Raw genomic sequence first — 21,188 nt, 5'->3', positions numbered from 1 at the left:
TTTCTGTAAGAAAACCTTCTTTTTTCCAGGAACTATTTAAAACTCAAAAATAACTTTTGACTCTGTACTACACTTATCCTCAAGGCCAAATAGTGTAGGAGCCATTAGAACCTCTTGAACTTCCTCAGAGCAAATCCCGAGATTCCTTCCCTAAAATTTTGGTTTTAAAAACACCAGGTAAGAATTTTTAAGGTCAAAAGGCAATTTAAAAAAAAAGTTAAAACAGAATCATTGCAGAATGACCAGCCGTTTCTAGACTTTAAATAAGCTGTGTAATGTCCTGATGTTGTTGAAGGACCGTCATGATATATAATTGCTGCAGTTACAAAAGTCCTTCCTGATATTGACAACTGCGAAGCCACAAAATTTTTAATTAAAGTTGTCAATTTTGTTCCATCAGGCCTACATCGTTGGAACATTAAAATGACATACTGGCCATATGTTCGTATAAATAATGTTGACAACATTTCAGACTTACATTGGCTACACTCCATGTTGTGATCAGCTGTTTTTACTAGCTTATTAAAGGACACTGATTTACTGTCTGGCAAAGTTAAATATATAAATTTTTTTGAGTCTACACTAGTAGTACTTGATACCCTACAGTTCTCGCAGTCATGCTGCCATTGATAAGAAAGCCCAAACAGGTGATCTACATCTACACCTTCATCATGCAATACATCAAGCATATACATTAAAAACTCCTGACAATCTTGCTGAATATTTTGAGAGAATTGTGTTTGACCTGAACATCTGTCTAACAGATTTCGAATTTCAGACACACTTTATATTTTTGTTCTATCAGTGCTACATTTCTCTAACACAGAATTCAACAAACTGCAAAATCTTTGATCCGAATTGACCACAATCTCTTCTTTTACATTTTCTAGAGAAAACAAAACATTAACCACTACATTAGCATAGCAGTTGACACCAGAACTGTTTTCAAATTGAAAACCAACAACATCTTCAACAAAATCCTTTTTCTTTCTGCTTATAATTTCTGGTTCATCGACTTTTGGTCTTTTTGCTACAACCTCCCTACTATTGGTCACATTTCTTCGTTTCCGGCCTACCACACGTTTCTCAAACAAAGGATATTGAGGCAAATGTGGTGCATACTCTCTTCTTAACCTATTGTATTCCTTAACACAATCTAGATCCGCACAAATGTTTGTGACATCACACTCAATCAAGTACAATCCCGATAAAGTTCTAACTCGTGACAATGCCACATATGCCATACCCTCCTTGAACACAGAACTGCCAATATTCACCAATGCACTGTCTACACTTAAACCTTGCGATTTATGGATTGTCACCGCATATGCCAAGCAAACAGGAAACTGCTTACGGCGAACATATAAGTCTTTTACAAGCAAAAACTTGGCAGAGCAACGACCAATTAGCTGTACTTCCTCAATGCCATCAAATTTAATTTTTAAAAATTCAATTCCATCTCTATTTCTGTATTTCACAAAATCAACAACATTACCCATTAATCCATTTACCAGACCTCTTTCAACGTGTAAATTCCTTCTTAAAATTATACGGCAATTTAATCACACATTCAGAGTCTTTTCGAAACCTGCAGTTTTAGATATAGTCTTCTCTAATGAATCCAATTTTGATTTCAAATTCTCAGACAAAATAATTGTTGATCCCATATGCTCTACTCTGTCAATAGCTTCCAGTTTCACAATCTCTTGGTTTTCTAAATACAACATTTTGTTGTTGAAGATGGCAGATTCTGCAAGAGTTGGCATCAAACATATTCCAGATTTCTTCTCAGTAATTTTCTGAAAAATATTCTCAGGCACAACGTCTTGTTCTGGATACAAATTTGACAGTAATCGTGCATGTAAAGCTTCTTTCCCATGCTCGGTCACTTTTCCGATTCTAACATCTTGTAGAATATTCTTGTAATCTTCATCCTTCGCCTGACGCATATTTTCACGCAGTTCAGCATAATTGAAGTTTAACCATATATTAACGTTGCCAATGCTCCCTAGGCACTTCCTGGTATCTTCATGCGTGAGTATTTTGAACACAGGTTGTCCTTTCACTGGTGTCAGCTGCAGAAGATCACCGAAAACAATGATGTGTTTGCCACCAAATAACACATCATACTCTGTTTTGAGAACTTCTTGCATTCTCAAATGCACAAAGGCAAGCATGACATTGGAAACCATGCTTACTTCGTCAATGATAAGAAGTTTCATTTTCTTCAAGACTCTTGAAACTTCACAACAAGCATCTCCAGATAACTTTTGGTATTGTAATTTGTTATCATGCTCCACTGACAGCATCAGTAGACGATGCAAAGTAATACCTTTAATGTTATGTGCTGCCAGTCCAGTTGGAGCGGTGACAACACAAGACAGCGATGACTCAGTCCTTTTCTGCAAATAACATGAAATTGCTTTAATGAGGAAACTTTTTCCAGTTCCCGCTTCTCCACTCACGTACAGTCGGACAGGCTTCAACGACGTACATGAGCACTGTTTCTTCTCATGATTTAATCCATGATCAATTTGGTTGATAACTTCGTCATATATTTTCCTCTGCTCAACGTTGAGTTGTCTTTCCAAGTCTTCTAAGTTAACCGCATCCTCCTGAGCATGTGCCATGGCTCTTTCCACTTCAATCAGGACAGTGGCAGCTTCATTTTCGATAACTGGTCCTCCTAGTGGATCCTGACTCAATGAAACAGAACTCTGACTGTCCTGAGAACTGTCTCTAGCAATCTCGGCTGCAATCGTTGCTTCCTGCTCGATTTCCGCATTCAACATTTCTAGATATTTGGGAAAAACAGGACATTCTATGGTCTCTTTGGCGGCATTGAAAGAGTCTTCGTAACAGAGGAAATCTCCAAGCAGTTCCTCTTCTGCACGCCAAGGCTTGAAAAGTTGCAAAAGTGCTAAATAGGAAAACTCTTTTCTTTCAGGAGATTCGCCACTCAATTTTCGATGGTTTACCAAGTGGCATTTTCTTTGCTTGACCAGACATCCCTCACTTCCAATTACAGCATACACTCCTTTATCAATATCTTCTTTGATGTTCCTCTTGAATATGTAATTTTGTAGAACCTCATACAGACAAACATTCTCGAGGTGACTGCTTCTATTTGGATAATATGTATCCAACATGTTGGTCTTCAAAATATCGGTACTCTTTGGCTCCTTTTCCGCCAAATACTCAATTTCCCGCACAGGTTTCAGAACTCGATTACGCGTTGCAGCAAGACCAAGACTCGCCCAAACGATACTCCTGGATTTGGCATAGAGACTTGCTGAAGACAACCGGTCAGAACATTCGTAAGCTCCGATTTCTCGATGTGACAACATCTTCAGACTGAAACTGTACAACTTCTAACTGAGGCTCTTTTCATGGGAAATGTCCTCCCACATATCCTTCAATTCTGTCTTTTCTTTTTTGGTGATGTAAGATGTCACTTACCGAGCCACAGCCATACAGTTATCAGCCACAAACTGTATATCCATGTTAGCATTCCACATGGACAAAATCACTGGGTTGTAGTCGTTGATGTACTTGGACTCTTCGTTCCTTTTCAAATTGTATGTGTTTTTAGGTGATTTCTTCATCACATTATGTCGCAGCGAAGACATCAAACTGTTAACTCTTCCTTTAGAAATCACCGGTCGTGGAAAGGCGAAACGACATTTGGTGTAGAACTTGTCCTTGTTTCTGAATTTACGACGACAGTACTTTCCACAACGATGGCTTTGGAAGCGTAAAACTTGTTCTCTTAGGCTTTTCTCTTCCTTTGCGTTTGGAACAGCACATGTAGAATACTGTTCTATGAAACTCATCACTAAGTCTTCTGGATCTGTTCCAAATTTAGGTGCATCCTTGATCCACAGCAGCATATGTATATGAGGAGCACCTCTTGCTTGGTACTCCTTTCTCCAGAAGAAATCCAACACCTCTCCAAGAGGTGGATTTTTCTTGTTCATGATGAAAGACATCATAGCTTCAAATCTATGATTGAAGTACCTGCATACATTCACTGGATCCAAAGAGCACAGTTCTCCGGGTGTCTTGAATTCGATATTTTCAATGTTTCTATTTGCCTCTCGTAGAAATTCAAGTAAGTCTTCCCAGCCATACTCGGCACAGCTGAGAGTGAGGAACCATGTGGGAGTTCCTAAGTTCCTCAGCATACATTTTAAATCACCATGACGACGGTACCAGTACTCATTAGTACCACGCTGACACGCCATGAGATTAATCAGGTGAGAATCCAAAATACTGTCTTGCACATTGACTTTATCCATAAAGTCACTTGCCGAGATGTTTTGCATCTGTATACCACTTTTCAAGATGTGGTTCACTGCATATGACAGTCCAGACAGATCGCTTTCAAACAGGAGATGAAACAAATACGGAATGCATTGTCGAAACCTAGGATCTTCTGCATACAATCGTAAAGTCCGGTATTCAGAAGCAGGAATTTGATGAGGTCGCTCATCATATCTTCCTCCTTGACCTGTTGGAAATAGCTGTGGGAAATACCGAGCTTCCAAACTTTCCTCCCAGACACTAATGGGACTCCCTTTGGCTTGTTTCATTTGAAACAACTCAATAGCATTCCCCATGACTTCCTTGGAATGCAAAGGATGAACACTATAAAGTTCATATATTTCTTCACTTTTAGAGGGTTCTACTTTCTCAATTTGACCACCACACAAATCACTATCCTCTTCTTCACTTACTTCCTCTTCTGCAACATATACATTGTTATAGTACTTATTGCTTTTTTTCAAATACAATGTTGCCTTTTTGACTTTCCTAACATCCACTAAATCTTGCCATATTTTCTTACTCTTTGTCGGAACCCCATTAACTAAGATAACCAGAGGTTCCTCTTCCACTTTTTCTACTCCAATTGTATTAATGTTTTTCTTCAAATCTAGAGGCAAATAAACAACTCTTCCCTTTAATCCTCTCTGTAAATCTGATGGAGGCATTTTCCCTGTCTTTGGCTCCATTCTTACAATAGCCTGAAAGGGATGGATACTTTGAATCAAAATAGATTCATAAGTATCTAAATCCTTCAATTCAGAAGGAATCTCAACCAATTCCAGATTATTATGAACCGCTCTAGCAGGCATCCGGTTTTGATTTAATTTTTACAACAATAAGTACACACACGTTGATCCAATCCCAAATCAAAACAATTTTCTACCATCAAGTATGTTGCGAAATCCTTCCATTCAGTAATATTTTCCCTTTCCCTTTTCGCATATAAATCCACTAACTTAGTCTGATTCTTATAATAAGTACGTCGACAACACACACAAGTGAAATTAGGCCTCTCACTTGATTTCACCTGAAACGTGGCAATTTCCTTCTGAAAATTATCTGTACTGGAAACCTGTACACTATCTTCCACATTACCCTCTTCTTCTGGGTCAATTTCAACATTCTCATCTTTACTTCCAAAGTAACAAAACTCAATTTCTTCACAAATATTCTTCACATCTATTTCAGAACCATGCAAAAGAGCAGTGCATAATTGTTTAAGCATAATTGCTGGACTCTTAGCATAATACAACATTCTAACTAATTTCCTCACTTTATTATGATGCACTGCTAGCATCCTGAAATGATGAAAACACTCTGGCATACTCTCCTGGAAAGACAAGCCAGTGAATGACCATGCAAACCTGTCACTTCTCTCACTCTGCAAGGATCTAATTCTTGCAACAACATCATTTTCTGCTTCAAACTTTTCTTAATAAATGTCCGTACAAAATCACAAAGCAAATTGATGGAATCCTGTCGCACACTGCAAATACTACTACACTTCCAGGTGTACACAGGTCCCTTAGGACGTCTTCCTAAAACCTCATTACCTAACACCTCTTCTGCCTCTGTTGTCACAATTTTTTCTTTTTCAACTGGACAACCATCTTTCACCTCATAAGCTCGACCACTGGTGTCAACTGCATGCACCAAATCATTATCCTGGAAATAACTCTCCTCATTAAAAAATGCCTCACAACTTGAACTATGCATCCATTCTCCTGAAAAAACTTCACAAAAATTACTACGATTAACTGTTCTCTTCCATCTACTATTTCTTTTGAAATCATAAATTGCCTTGTTTAGCTTCCTAATTCTATTGATTATCAAAATAAATAACTTTCGCTTAATTTCAAATGCCTGATCAATAACTTTCTCAATTTTTTTTTCTCTTATAAAAAACCACTTTCTGCTGACCTTTCTTAATATTTTTTAACAAATTGCCAATTATCCTGTTGCGGAACATTCATCTGCGAATGTCCCTTAACTGATTTTTCCTTCTACTACCATGCACAGAGTTAGCTCCTGCTCTAGCAGTAACATTTTTGATTGGCCTTCCCTTTCCGTTTAAATTGCTTCTCTTTTTCTGGACTAAAACATTTTCTGTAGTACTACTTTTTTTTCTACAAATGTTTCTTATGAATGATTTTGTTGTCTTACCCAGGGCTTTCTTGGTGACTTGACAAGTTGTTATTGTAGAGGACTGCTGCAAGAATTTATTAAGCTGCTGTCTTTGACGTTTTGTAGCCTTTCGGTTTCGTTGTTTAGATGGCATTCTCTCCTTTTGAAATGATCTGCAGTTGAATCTGTGGTAAAATATAATTAAAAATGTTATTAACTACTATTAGCAAACAGTAAATCAATAACAGTCGTCAAAAATTTAACACACTACTTGTCATTTTTACATCGAATAATTTTTAGTGCATTGGCAAATTTAGTATTCACAAATAGTAGCAAAGAAATGGAATGCTTCTACATTTGACCTGTGCTGTTTTATATGTGAATCTGAACTATTTTTATGAGCATATTTGACTATTTTATTAAAGACACTACACACAACCTGTTTTTGAACTTTTGTTTAATTTTAAATGAAACGGTTTACATTTTTACTTTTCATTTCCAGTAACTTTTAAAAATAAATGTTTATAGTTCCATAGGCTCTAGCAGGTCAGCTTCCCACCCTATGTCATACAATTCTGACAAATCGGCATCCTCATCATGTTCTTCATCATCCTCAGGATTTAAATCATCCAAGGGATCTACTTCCACTGACGTTTCAATGACAAGTTCAATGATAAGATCGAGATCAACTGATTGCTCATTATCACTCATGGTTGATGTTGTCGTTATCTTTAAAGAAAGAGAACAACAATGAGATGTTGCAGAGTAAGAGACAAATCTCAGAGACTATAATATTAAAATTGTTTAACAAGAGTAACATTTTGCAATTATTATTTAGCCATGTCTAGCGATGCTGAGGAGGTGAGGCCTATGTACAAGTTTTCAGTGAACAGGACTCATCTGTTCTTAACCTTGGATAAGCCTCACCGACTCTGTTTACCATGCTCATACTTAAATGTAAAGGGGCAGATTTATGTTAACTGGCGCATCCCCAGGGATGCACCAGTTAACGTGCACCGCTGCTCTGCCACCCATGATGTGCCGCATTTACAATGTGGAGCACCATTGAGCAAAAACAGCACAGATGCGTCACGCATCTGTGCCGCAAAAGCAGCGCATTGCAGGAATCACGTCGTAAACGCGACATGTCTACTGCAATGCACAGGAGCAAGCCACCCATTGCATGGTGCATCACTCCTTATGCCTGTTTCAAACAGGCGTAAGGATTTGATTCAGCAATGCTATAAAGCTGACTCAGTGAAATCTTCTAAATTTCACTGTGTTAGTTTTACAGGGCTTTCATGCAAATGAATGCCCACCCTGCAACAAAACGCCTATATGAAACCTGACGCAGGTTTCATTTGGCACAGGACTTTACAGCATGACACATCTGCCTAGATGCATCAAGTTGTAAATATGTCGCAACATAGCGCATCTTTTGCGCCGTCGCTACGTCACAAAAGTGACGCACAGCGGCGCAAAAGATGCACACAGTTATCATAAATCTGTCCCTAACATTTTAAATGATTGATTCAGGATGACGATAAGGTGTGGCCTATCCAGAGGTTTGTTTGAGGTGAGGCCTACTCAGGGTTGCAGATGAAATTTAGGCTTGTTGAAGAATACAGAGGAGATAATACATGTGCAGGCCTACCAATGAAGTGAGTCATGTCCACTGCACTCTTGAACAAAGGTCAGACCTCTTCTGTGTCCGTGAACAGGCCTAAACCTCATCTGCACAATGTGATTCGTAAAGTTAGGAAACACAGGTGATGTAATTGAAAAATGTGGAATTTCTTTTCCTCATTTCACAATCACATCACCTGTGTTTCCTTTGCTTAGGTATCTCATTGTGCAGATGGAGTCTAGCATATGAAAGAGTACACAGAAGTTGAGCACTGTATACAATAATTTTGACATTTACAGAAGATTCAGCTTCTCCATGCCCCCTACACATTCCTAAATGTTTACAGTTTAAACGGACGGTATGTTGTTGGAGATGAAGTGAGGCCTGTCTTGCAACATGGTGCATCTTTTGCATCACTGCTGCATTGGTTTCATGTGGCACAAGACTTTACAGCATGACACATCTGCCTAGATGCATCAAGTTGTAAATATGTCGCAACATAGCAAATCTTTTGCACCACCGCTGCGTCACAAAAGTGCGCACAGCGACGCAAAAGAGGCACACACATATCATAAATCTGTCCCTAACATTTTAAATGATTGATTCAGGATGACGATAAGGTGTGGCCTATCCAGAGGTTTGTTTGAGGTGAGGCCTACTCAGGGTTGCAGATGAAATTTAGGCTTGTTGAAGAGTACAGAGGAGATAATACATGTGCAGGCCTACCAATGAAGTGAGTCATGTCCACTTCACTCTTGAACAAAGGCCAGACCTCTTCTGTGTCCGTGGACAGGCCTAAACCTCATCTGCACAATGTCACTCGTAAAGTTAGGAAACACAGGTGATGTAATTGAAAAATGTGGAATTTCTTTTCCTCATTTCACAATCACATCACCTGTGTTTCCTTTGCTTAGGTATCTCATAGTGCAGATGGAGTCTAGCATATCAAAGAGTACACAGAAGTTGAGCACTGTATACAACAATTTTGACATTTACAGAAGATTCAGCTTCTTATCTTGTTGGAGATGAAGTGAGGCCTGTCTTGCAACATGGTGCATCTTTTGCATCACTGCTGCATCGGTTTCATGTGGCACTGGACTTTACAGCATGACACATCTGCCTAGATGCATCAAGTTGTAAATATGTCGCCACATAGCAAATCTTTTGCACCGCCGCTGCGTCACAAAAGTGACGCACAGTGGCGCAAAAGAGGCATACACCTATCATAAATCTGTCCCAAACATTTTAAATGATTGATTCAGGATGACGATAAGGTGTGGCCTATCCAGAGGTTTGTTTGAGGTGAGGCCTACTCAGGGTTGCAGATGAAATTTACGCTTGTTGAAGAGTACAGAGGAGATAATACATGTGCAGGCCTACCAATGAAGTGAGTCATGTCCACTTCACTCTTGAACAAAGGCCAGACCTCTTCTGTGTCCGTGGACAGGCCTAAACCTCATCTGCACAATGTCATTCGTAAAGTTAGGAAACACAGGTGATGTAATTGAAAAATGTGGAATTTCTTTTCCTCATTTCACAATCACATCACCTGTGTTTCCTTTGCTTAGGTATCTCATAGTGCAGATGGAGTCTAGCATATCAAAGAGTACACAGAAGTTGAGCACTGTATACAACAATTTTGACATTTACAGAAGATTCAGCTTCTTATCTTGTTGGAGATGAAGTGAGGCCTGTCTTGCAACATGGTGCATCTTTTGCATCACTGCTGCATTGGTTTCATGTGGCACAGGACTTTACAGCATGACACATCTGCCTAGATGCATCAAGTTGTAAATATGTCGCAACATAGCAAATCTTTTGCACCGCCGCTGCGTCACAAAAGTGACGCACAGCGGCGCAAAAGAGGCACACACCTATCATAAATCTGTCCCTAACATTTTAAATGATTGATTCAGGATGACGATATGATGTAAAGCAATTATATACCTACATTCATGGGGAAGTGACTTAAAATGCTCCAAGACACATGAAAGCGTTTTTTTAAGGCCCTTGCACCATTTATGGGTCACTTTTAACATGGCTATGTAACTCAAAGAATTAAAATCTAAATTTGCCAAGCACAGATGGGGGCATATTTACAAGGACCTTGCACCACGGGGAAAGGTCTTAAATTAAAATGGGAAAAATAACATCAGAGAGACTCAAAGGCCTTATAAATATGCCCCAAGCAACCTATGAAACTCTAGCACTACATATCTAGAAACCTAATTGATTTCAAAAAACGTTTTTAAACACATCATCTAAATCAATTATATACCTACATTCATCGGTAAATGACTTAAAATGCCCTAAGACACATGAAAGCGTTTTTTTAAGGCCCTTGCACCATTTTTGGGTCACTTTTAACATGGCTATGTAAGTCAAAGAATCAAAATCTAAATTTGCCAAGCACAGATGGGGGCGTATTTACAAGGACCTTGCACCACAGGGAAAGGTCTTAAATTAAAATGGGAAAAATAACATCAGAGAGACTCAAAGGCCTTATAAATATGCCCCAAGCAACCTAGGAAACTCTAGTAGTACATATCCACAAATCTAATTGATTTCGAAAAACGTTTTTAAACACATCATGTAAAGCAATTATATACCTACATTCATCAGGAAGTGACTTAAAATGCCCTAAGACACATGAAATCGTTTTTTAAGGCCCTTGCATCATTTTTGCGTTACTTTTAACATGGCTATGTGACTCAAAGAATCAAAATCTAAATTTGCCAAGCACACATGGGGGCGTATTTACAAGGACCTTCCACCACAAGGAACTGTCTTAAAATAAAATGGGAAAAATTACATCAAATGAACTCAAAAGCCTTGTAAATATGCCCCAATCAACCTATGAAACTCTAGCAGTACATATCAAGAAACCTAATTGATTTCAAAAAACGTTTTTAAATACATCATGTAAAGCAATTATTCAACCACATTCATGGGGAAGTGAGTTAAAATGCCCTAACACACATGAAAGCGTATTTTGAAGGCCCTTGCACCATTTTTCCATCACTTTTAACATGCCTATGTAACTCAAAGAAACAAAATCTATTTGTAAAACTCTTGACACAAAGCAACATTTTAAATGCACAACTTTCTTCATAATTTTCTCCCTAAAGCATACTATTCTCTATATAAATTAAATGAATCTTTTCTCACCTTAGCAAATACTTTATGAGTTTCAAAACAGTCTCAGACACACACCAATTTGTCTTCAGCAGAACAAAGGGTATGCACTCCAGAGGCTGCAACCATCAATGGCACAGAAATGCTGTAATTCATCACACATATCTCTCATGTCACCCAATCAAAACTCTTCCCTCACTTTTTTCAAATCAACACCCTTCCCCCCTCTGCCCTTTCTGCCTTTTTTGCATAGCAACCACCTCCTGAAAGACCTCTCATGTTTGCAACTTCACACAACAATGTTTCAATTGAACTCTGAACTCTCAGTACACCTGCGTATCCAGTGCAATCTTTCATAAAATGATTTTTTCTTGACCATTCAAATTACATCTTTCAAAGAACTCATCCATGCACCCTAACTTTCTGTTTCCAGCAATCAAAATCCACCAATCACTGCTACTGATTCATTAGCACAGAAACTCCACAGTTTTTTTCATTATAAACTCTTATTTTTTCAACAGCCATTTCATTGCCACACTTCATCTGACTGCAGCAGAACCTTCTCTCACCATGTTTTCTGTCTGGATTGTTGGACATAGTTATATCCACTGGGCTCAAAGGTTTGCTGATAACAGAAATTTACACAACCTCAATTTACAAAATGTGGAAATTAAGTGGATTGGCCACAGAGGATTAAAATGTCACCAATTGATACCATTGGTGAAAACATTTTTGCATTTGCCGAAACCTGACCTGTTAATTGTGCACTGTGGAGGAAATGACTTGGGCACTTTGACTGAGGTAGGTCTGGAAATGCTTTTAAAGGACACCTTTGAGCAATTGATGGCACTATTTCCTCAAACTGCCTTGGTATATTCAAATATATGCCAAAGACAGAAATGGAAGTGGTCCAACCAATTTTGTCCACAAATTGAGAAATCGAGGAAGCATGTAAATAAGTCTGTTTCAGCTTACATGAGAGACCATGGAATGGGCTCCATCTACAACAATAACTTGTGTTACTACATGCAAGATATCTACAGAGCAGATGGAGTTCACTTCTCAGATGAGGGGAACAGAATTTTCATCCTCAATTTAAGACTGTGGATTGGTACCTACTTGTAGGTACCTACATCAGCCACAGGACCCAAAAGCTCTTTTCAGAGCTACCCTACATCTTATGACTCACAATTATTATTTTACTCTAACTTTTTTCACTAATTTTCACCAAAGTACGCTCCCCGGAGCGCTACCCGGTACGCGCACCGGACGCTAACCGCGCGAAATTTTGAAAAAAAATGTTTTTTTTCGCACATATGGTCCTCCTCAGCTACCATCAGAAAACCTAGGGGGTCAGGATATGTCTACCGTGCCCCCTTCTACCCATTCTGAACATTATTTGCCCTCCATCTTGTATCTCAATTCTACCGAAACACAAAATGGAGGACTCCCGTAACGCTGCCGGTTCGCGTACCGGGGCGCGCACCGGGAAGCGCTCGCTCAAAAAAAGGTGGGAAAGTAATTCACAGAAAAACCACTGGAGACACTTTCACCAAATATAGATTAGCTCATACTACATACCAATCCCTACCATTTTCACAAATTTGATTGGAATTCCATTTAGCCATTTAGCCTGTAGACCTCTCTAAATACCCTGAGGTAAATTACTTCACAAAACACATCTGAAGTGTTGGAATTGACAACCAATTAAAATGTTACTTTCATTTTCTACTTTTTTTACCTGACATTTGATTGTTTATGTACCTGAATATATATAAAGAAAGAGAGAGAAACACATCCATTTTGTCTACCACCTCCTGAAGTAGATTTCAAGAAAATTTTCACTGAGAACTTAAACTGCTTTTTGAAAGGTAAGTTGTTATTTTGAAAACTGAAGTATATTGTGCACTTAAAGTTAATTTGGAAAACTTTTTCTGATAGTTTTATACTATCACTCTGTAATAGTTATAGATTTAGATAGGCTTCTCTGTTATAGTTATGGATGGATTTAGGCTTCTCTTGTATAATTATGAATTTACTTAGGCTTCATCACATACACTTTTTTATATTTCTACTTCCAGTCTGATACCATACACTACCCAAAGATAAATTCACTGTTAAAAAATCCAAACTACCTGTCTGAACTTAAACCCAACAGTGCCCTAACTCTTCTGATATAGTTATTTTTTATGCAATTTACAGCAAAAAAATGGAAGGGGAGCAAGAAAATATCAATGTTTCCTTCAACATTACATCTGAGGAGATTTTAAATGAAGAATTTTTAAATGAAAATGTTATGGATCAGTCTTTGGATGAACAATTTATTGAATGCTTACAAGACATAGAAACATGCATGTTTGAGGAGATTCAAGATGATGTAATGCTGGTAGTTTTATTGAACTATGAAAATTCTGACCAATACATTTTTATTTAATAATTAAAAATTGTTTGAGACAATATTCATTTTTATATCTAATTCATGAAGTACAACCAAAATAAATAAATAAATAAATAAAAAAAACACAACAAAAAGAACAATCAATAAACATACAATATTTCAAAATATCATAGTCTATCATTCTTTTTTCCTTATAGTACGCTCCCCAGACCGCTTCCTGGTGCGCGTACCGAGCGCTCCCCAAACAAAAAAAAAAAAAAAATTTTAAAGCCTCCACATCAAACCTAGAGGGTCAGGGAGGATCTTCTATGCCCCCTTATGGTCATTTCCCCTTTTGTTTTGGCCTCCTCTTGTCTCTCGATCCTACCGAGAGACAAGATTGTGGCTGCTCCGGACTGTTTAGAATGTTGACAGACACCGGAGAGCCAATCAGCTTCGCTTCGCGAAGTTCCGTTACGCGTCAGGTACGCGAACCGGGGCACTGCCCGGAGCGCGCTTACAGATATATATATTTTTTTGAACGTTAATTTCTCAAAATCCACTGGAGCACATATATTGAGACCTAGCAAAGGCACATCGGGCTACCAGTCCCTACAATTTTGCCAAGTTTCGTGCAAATCCATTCAGCCGTTCGAGCTAAAAGTGAGGCCAACCGCCCTATGGAAATTAACATGGGAAAAACGTGTTTTGGGACCCCCCTTTTTTCTCGGCCCGCCCTTAACGAACCCCCCCAAATTTTCAGTGGCTGCTCAGAAACAAAATGTTCCATTTTCCTGAAAATTTCAGCCAATTCCGTCCACAAACGCCAAAGTTATTAGACATAGAATTTTCAAAAATCCCATAGAGAAAAATCCTAACTATATATACCTACTGGCGACCGCCAGTAGGTAATACACAAGCATTTATGTATGTGTATATATATATATATATACATACATATATAAACATATATAATCTGCATACCTATATAAATATAAATATAAATGCATGCATACATATACATATATGCATGTTATTTACATGAAAGTTTTAAAAACACTAATAAAAGCAAAGCTAAAAGCCACCTCATTACAAACAGAATGGCTTTAACTTAAACGAGGGCGAGATCTATTGCATTTTCAATGCTTGTTTACTTTGGTACCATCAAGAAGGCATTCAGATGTGTCACGCATTTGCCATAAATTCTGAATGTTAGCACTCTAGTTGCTCATTAGATCACTGTAGTAAAGCTACTGCTCACTAGGGAAGTCTGCTGCTAATCATACTTTCTATGGCAAAATGAACCCCCTCATTTTGTTCCTTTTTAAATTAAATGTTTTCCGACTTACCACTTCATTCCAATCAAGATGGCTTCTGGTGTGCCATACTTTTGTCATAAGTAAGACTGTTAGCGCTCTAGTCTGGGACATTCTGTCATTGGGCTATACTTGGGCTACATCTGGGTGATATTTGGGCTACATTTGGGCTCTTTTGTCTCTGGTGGCCATCTTGGGAGACTGCATGTCAGAATTTTTTAATGAAATAGAAGAGGATTTGGGAAGTCACTGAAAATGTGCCCTAATTTTTCTTTCTGCAGCACTAATCATATTTTCTATGGCAAAATATACCCCCTCATTTTGTTCCTTTTTAAATTAAATGTTTTAAGAGTTACCACTTTATTCCAATCAAGATGGCTTCAGGTGTGCCATACCTTTGTAATAAGTAGGACTGTTAGCGCTCTAGTTGTTCTTTAAAACACTCTAGGAGGCTGCAGTAGAACACAAAGGAATCAACTGACAGTCTTTGTCCTTGTTGGATGTACATGTTTTACTGAGAATGTCAGACTTCATGCTCACATGACTGAGAAAGATAATGTGAATTTACAGAAAATATGCTTTCAGTTTAGCTTATAGATCCCCTTCAAAACCACTGTGGGAAAAGCATGAGATAATAGTTTTCTTTCAAACACGATTCATGATATCCCAGCAGAAGGCTTTTTCACATGGTAAAATCACGTTAGAACACACCACAATTCCTAAAATGAGTATGGTACCATCAACAAATGATTTATAATGTAACTAAAGTCCTAAAACCCTCTATTAACTACAATGCTTTTTAATGAGGTGGTATCATGTATATTGGTCCCAAGATGGCTGCCAACACTTCTTGGATGAAGTGTTGACAGCCAATCAGATCTCACGATGAGATGTGTGGTTAGGCTCCGCCCAGATATATATGTGTTTTTGAAGTTCATTTTCATAAAAACCACTGGAGCAATTTTCACCAAATATAGCAAAGGCACTTCTGCGTACCAGTCCCTACAATTTTGCCAAGTTTGGTGTAATTCCGTTCAGCGGTTCGGGCTGTAGCCTTGTCAGAACGTCCTATGGAAATTAACATGGGGAAAACACGTTTTGGGACCCCCCTTTTTTCTCAGCCCCCACTTCACGAATCCCCCCGAAACTTTTAGGGAAGGAGCACAGCAGAGCTGGCCAAAATTCTGGAAAATTACACGCAAATTCCTCAACCGGCGCCAAAGTTATTCCCAATAGAATGTTGCGGATTTCCTATGGTAGCTAGGTCCTAACTATATATACCTACTGGCTATCGCCAGTAGGTAATATATATATATATATATATATATATATTACCTACTGGCGGTCGCCAGTAGGTATATATAGTTAGGATTTTTTCCCTATGGGATTTTTGAAAATTCTATGTCTAATAACTTTGGCGTTTGTGGACGGAATTGGCTGAAATTTTCTGGAAAATGGAACATTTTGTTTCTGAGCAGCCCCTGGAAATTTGGGGAGGTTTTGTCAAGGGGGGGCCGAGAAAAAAAGGGGGTCCCAAAACGTGTTTTCCCCATGCAATTTTCCATAGGGCGGTTGGCCTCACTTTTAGCCCGAACGGCTGAATGGATTTGCATGAAACTTGGCAAAATTGTAGGGACTGGTAGCCCGATGTGCCTTTTGTAGGTCTCAATATATGTGCTCCAGTGGATTTTGAGAAATTAACGTTTAAAAAAAGATATATATCTGTAAGCGCGCTCCAGGCAGCGCTCCGGTCCGCGGACCTTAAGCGTACCGGAACTTCGCGTAGCGAAGCTGATTGGCTCTCCGGTGTCTGTCAACATTCTAAACAGTCCGGAGCGGCCGCCATCTTGTCTCTCGGTAGGATTGAGAGACAAGAGGAGGCCAAAACAAAGGGGGAAATAACCATAAGGGGGCATAGTAGATCCTCCCTGACCCCCTAGGTTTAATGTGGAGGCTTTAAAAGGGCCCCGCGGGGCAAAAAAAAAATAATTTTTTTTTTGTTTTTTTGCGTGGGTAGCGCCCGGTCCGCGAACCGGGAAGCGTTCTAGGCAGCGTACTACAATGAAAAATGAATGATAGACTTTTCAAATGCTGTATGTTAATTGATTGTTGGTTTTGTTGATTATTTTTTATTTTCTTTATTTTTTAAGCATTTTTTTTTATTGTGATTGTGTTTCATAATTTATTAAACTTTCTAACATTTCATTGTCAGAAATTTCATAATTATCATTGAATATACATTGTAGTCTCTGAGGGTGTAAAATGTCCTCATTTTCAAGGAGGTTATCTACTGCTAGTACACATTGCAGTAGTTCTTTGTCTAAAGTTTCATCGAAAAATTCAATATCATTTTCATCAATGATTTCTTGGCTGCTCTCTTGCAGGACAATTTGAAATTCAACTTTCTGTTCGCCTTCCATTTTGCCTGAAATTTAGATTAAAAAAATATATATTAGTAGAGATAGGGCACTGTTGGGATTAATTTTAGATAGGCAGTTTTTATCAGTGAATTTATCTTTGGGCACTGTATAGTATCAGAGTGGAAGTAGGAATATAAAAAAGTGTATGTGATTTAACGTAAGTAAATTCATAATTATACGAGAGAAGCCTAACTCCATCCATAACTATAACAGAGAAGTCTATCTAAATCTATAACTACTACAGAGGGATAGTATATAACTATCAGAAAAAGTTTACCATATTAACTTATAGTGCACAATATACTTCAGTTTTAAAAATAAAAACTTACCTTTAGAAAGAAGTTGAAGGAATTAGTGAAAATCCTATTGAAATGTACACCAAGAAGTAGTAGTCAAAATGGCTGTGTTTTCTTCTCTTCCTTTATATATATTCAGGTATATAACCAATGAAATGTCAGGTAAAAAAAGTAGAAAATGAAAGTAACATATTAATTGGTTGTCAATTCCAACACTTCAGATGTGTTTTGTGAAGTAATTTACCTCACGGTATTTAGAGAGGTCTACAGGCTAAATGGCTAAATGGAATTCCAATCAAATTTGTGAAAATGGTAGGGATTGGTATGTAGTATGAGCTAATCTATATTTGGTGAAATTGTCTCCAGTGGCTTTTCTGTGAACTACTTTCCCACCTTTTTTGATGGTGCGCTTCCCAGGGAGCGACCCGGTACGCGAACCGTTGAGCGCCCCGGTTCGCGAACCTTAAGCGTTACGGGAGTCCACCATTTTGTGTTTCGGTCGAATTAAGATACAAAATGGAGGGCAAATAATGTTCAGAATGGGTAGAAGGGGGCACGGTAGACTTATCTTGACCCCCTAGGTTTTGTGAGGGTGGCTGAGGAGGCTTATATGTGCGGAAAAAAAAACATTTTTTTTTAAAATTTCGCGAGGTTAGCTCCCGGTTCGCGTACCGGGTAGCGTCCCAGGGAGCGTACTTTGTTGAAAATTAGTGAAAAAAGTTAGAGGAAAAATAACAATTGTGAGTGATAAGATGTAGGGTAGCTCTGAGAAGAGCTTTTGGGTTTATGGTACATTTAGGTACTTATAAGTAGGTACCAATGCACATTCTTAAATTCAGAGTGAAAATTCTGTTGCCCTCATCTGAGAAGTGAACTCCATCTCCTCTGTAGATATCTTGCATGTAGTAACGCAAGTTATTGTTGTACAGGGAGCCCATTCCATGGTCTCTCATGTAAGCTGAAACAGATTTGTTTACATGCTTCCTCGACTTCTCAATTTGTGGACAAAATTGGTTTGACCACCTCCATTTCTGTCTTTGGCATATATTTGAATATACCAAGGCAGTCTGAGGAAAAAGTGCCATTAATTGCTCAAAGGTGTCCTTTAAAAGCATTTCCAGACCTACACCAGTCAAAGTGCCCAAGTCATTACCTCCACAGTGCACAATTAACAGGTCAGGTTTGGGCAAATGCATAAAGGTTTTCACCAATGGTATCAATTGGTGACATTTTAATCCTCTGTGGCCAAACCACTTAATTTCCACATCTTGTAAATTGAGGTTAGGTAAATTCCTGTTTTCAGCGTACCTTTGAGCCCAGTGAATATAACTATGTCCAATAATCCAGACAGAAAACATGGTGAGAGAAGGTTCTCCTGCAGTCAGATGAAGTGTGGCAATGAAATGGCAGTTGAAAAAATGAGAGTTTAAAATGAAAAAAACTGTGGAGTTTCTATGTTCATGAAGCAGTAACAGTGATTGGTGGATTTTGATTGCTGAAAACAGAAAGTTAGGGTGCACGGATGAGTTATTTGAAAGATGTATTTTGAATGGTCAATAAAAAATCATTAAATGAAAGAATGCACTGGATATGCAGGTGCACTGAGAGTTCAGAGTTCAATTGCAACATTGTTGTGTGAACTTGCAAACACCAGAAGTCTTCCAAGAGGTGGTTGCCATGCAGAAAAGGCAGAAAGGGCAGAGGGGGAAGGGTTTTCATTTGAAAAAAAGTGAGGGAAGAGTTTTGATTGGGTGACATGAGAGATATGTGTGAAGAATTACAGCATTTCTGTGCTTTTGATAGCTGCAGACTCTGGAGTGCATACCTTTTGCTCTGCTGAAGACAAATTGGTGTGTTTCTGAGACTGTTTTCAAACTCAAAGTATTTGCTAAGGTGAGAAAATATTTCTTTAATTTAGATAGAGAATAGTGTGCTTTAAGGAGAAAATTATGAATTATGTGGCGCAAATTGCTTGTAAATATGCTCCCACCTGTGCATGGAAAATTTAGATTTTGAATGTTTGTGTTACATAGCCATGTTAAAAGTGATACAAACATGCTGCAAAGGCAATTAAAAAACGCTTTTATGTGTCTTAAGGACATTTTAAGTAATTTTCCCATGTGCAGTGTTTTGAAATTATGATTTGAAAATCGTTTTTGGGGAAAAGGAATTGTTTTTAAATTTATGACAAGGACATAATGGTGTATGCTTCTTTATAAGGCAATTGACTGTCCCTGATGTTATTTTTCCCATTTTAATGTAAGACCTTTCTCTGTGGCGCAAATTGCTTGTAAATATGCTCCCACCTGTGCATGGCAAATTTAGATTTTAAATGTTTGTGTTACATAGCCATGTTAAAAGTGACCCAACCATGCTGGAAAGGCAATAAAAAAACACTTTCATGTGTCTTAAGGACATTTTAAGTAATTTCCCTGTGGGCAGTGTTTTCAAATTATGAATTGAAAATCGTTTTTGAGGTAAAGGAATGTTGTTAAAATTTATGTGCGCCATATGCCCCCAAATTTCTTTTTCAGGGGTGCAGCAGGGTGTTATTGAGACACCCCTGCACCTTTGGAAAAATTCCTAATTTGCGATGAGCTAATTGCTAATCGCAAATTGCACCTTCTTTCATATGGGCATCCTGGCGCATGGAAATGAATGGGTAATTTGCAATTAGCAATTTGCTCATCGCAAATTTGGAATGGTAAAGAATCGCTATTTATTCCTTAAAATTCGCTATTTTGGAAATGCAAAATAGTTATATGATACATATGGCGGTTGATGTCTAACAAGATAAGAAGCTTAGGGATACATTTATGATGACTGGCGCAATGAAGTGGACATCACTTACTTCATTGGTAGAGCTTTACATGTATTATGTCCTCTGTATTCTTCATCAAGCGTAACTTTAATCTGCAATCCTGAGTAGGCCTCACCTTAAACAAACCTCTGGATAGGCCACATCTTATCGTCATCCTGAATTAATCATTTAAAATGCCTGGGACAGATTTATGATAGGTGTATGCCTCTTTTGCGCCACTTACAAAACACTGTCCATGGGGAAATGACTTAAAATGTCCTTAAGACACATGAATGTGTTTTTTTAAAGCGTTTGCAATTTTTTTGGGTCACTTTTAACATGGCTATGTGACTCAAACAGTCAAAATCTAAATTCACCATGCACAGGTGGGAGCATATTTACAAGGAATGTGCTCCATGGGGAAAGGTCTTATAATGTAATATGGGAAAAATGACATCAGAGACACTGAAATGCCTTATAGAGAAGCATACACCATTATGTCCTTGTCATAAATTTGCAAACCATTACTTTTCCCCAAAAACGATTTTCAAATCATAATTTGAAAACACTGCACATGTGGAAATGACTTAAAATGTCCTTAATTCAAAATTTGCTATTCCTTATTTTGCGATTGCACTGAAGGATTTGCAAATTTTGCGATTCATTAAATGCAATGTATCAAACAAAAAATATGTAAAAAATGACATTAAGGATTTGGAAACTACCACCAACTTCTAGTTTGTGGTAATTTGCGAATTCTTTTCAAA

This window comes from Lissotriton helveticus, chromosome 8 (assembly GCF_964261635.1).
Source record: "Lissotriton helveticus chromosome 8, aLisHel1.1, whole genome shotgun sequence".
Lineage (NCBI taxonomy): Eukaryota > Metazoa > Chordata > Amphibia > Caudata > Salamandridae > Lissotriton > Lissotriton helveticus.
The sequence above is the reverse complement of the archived record's forward strand: the minus strand, read 5'-3'. Positions refer to the sequence as shown.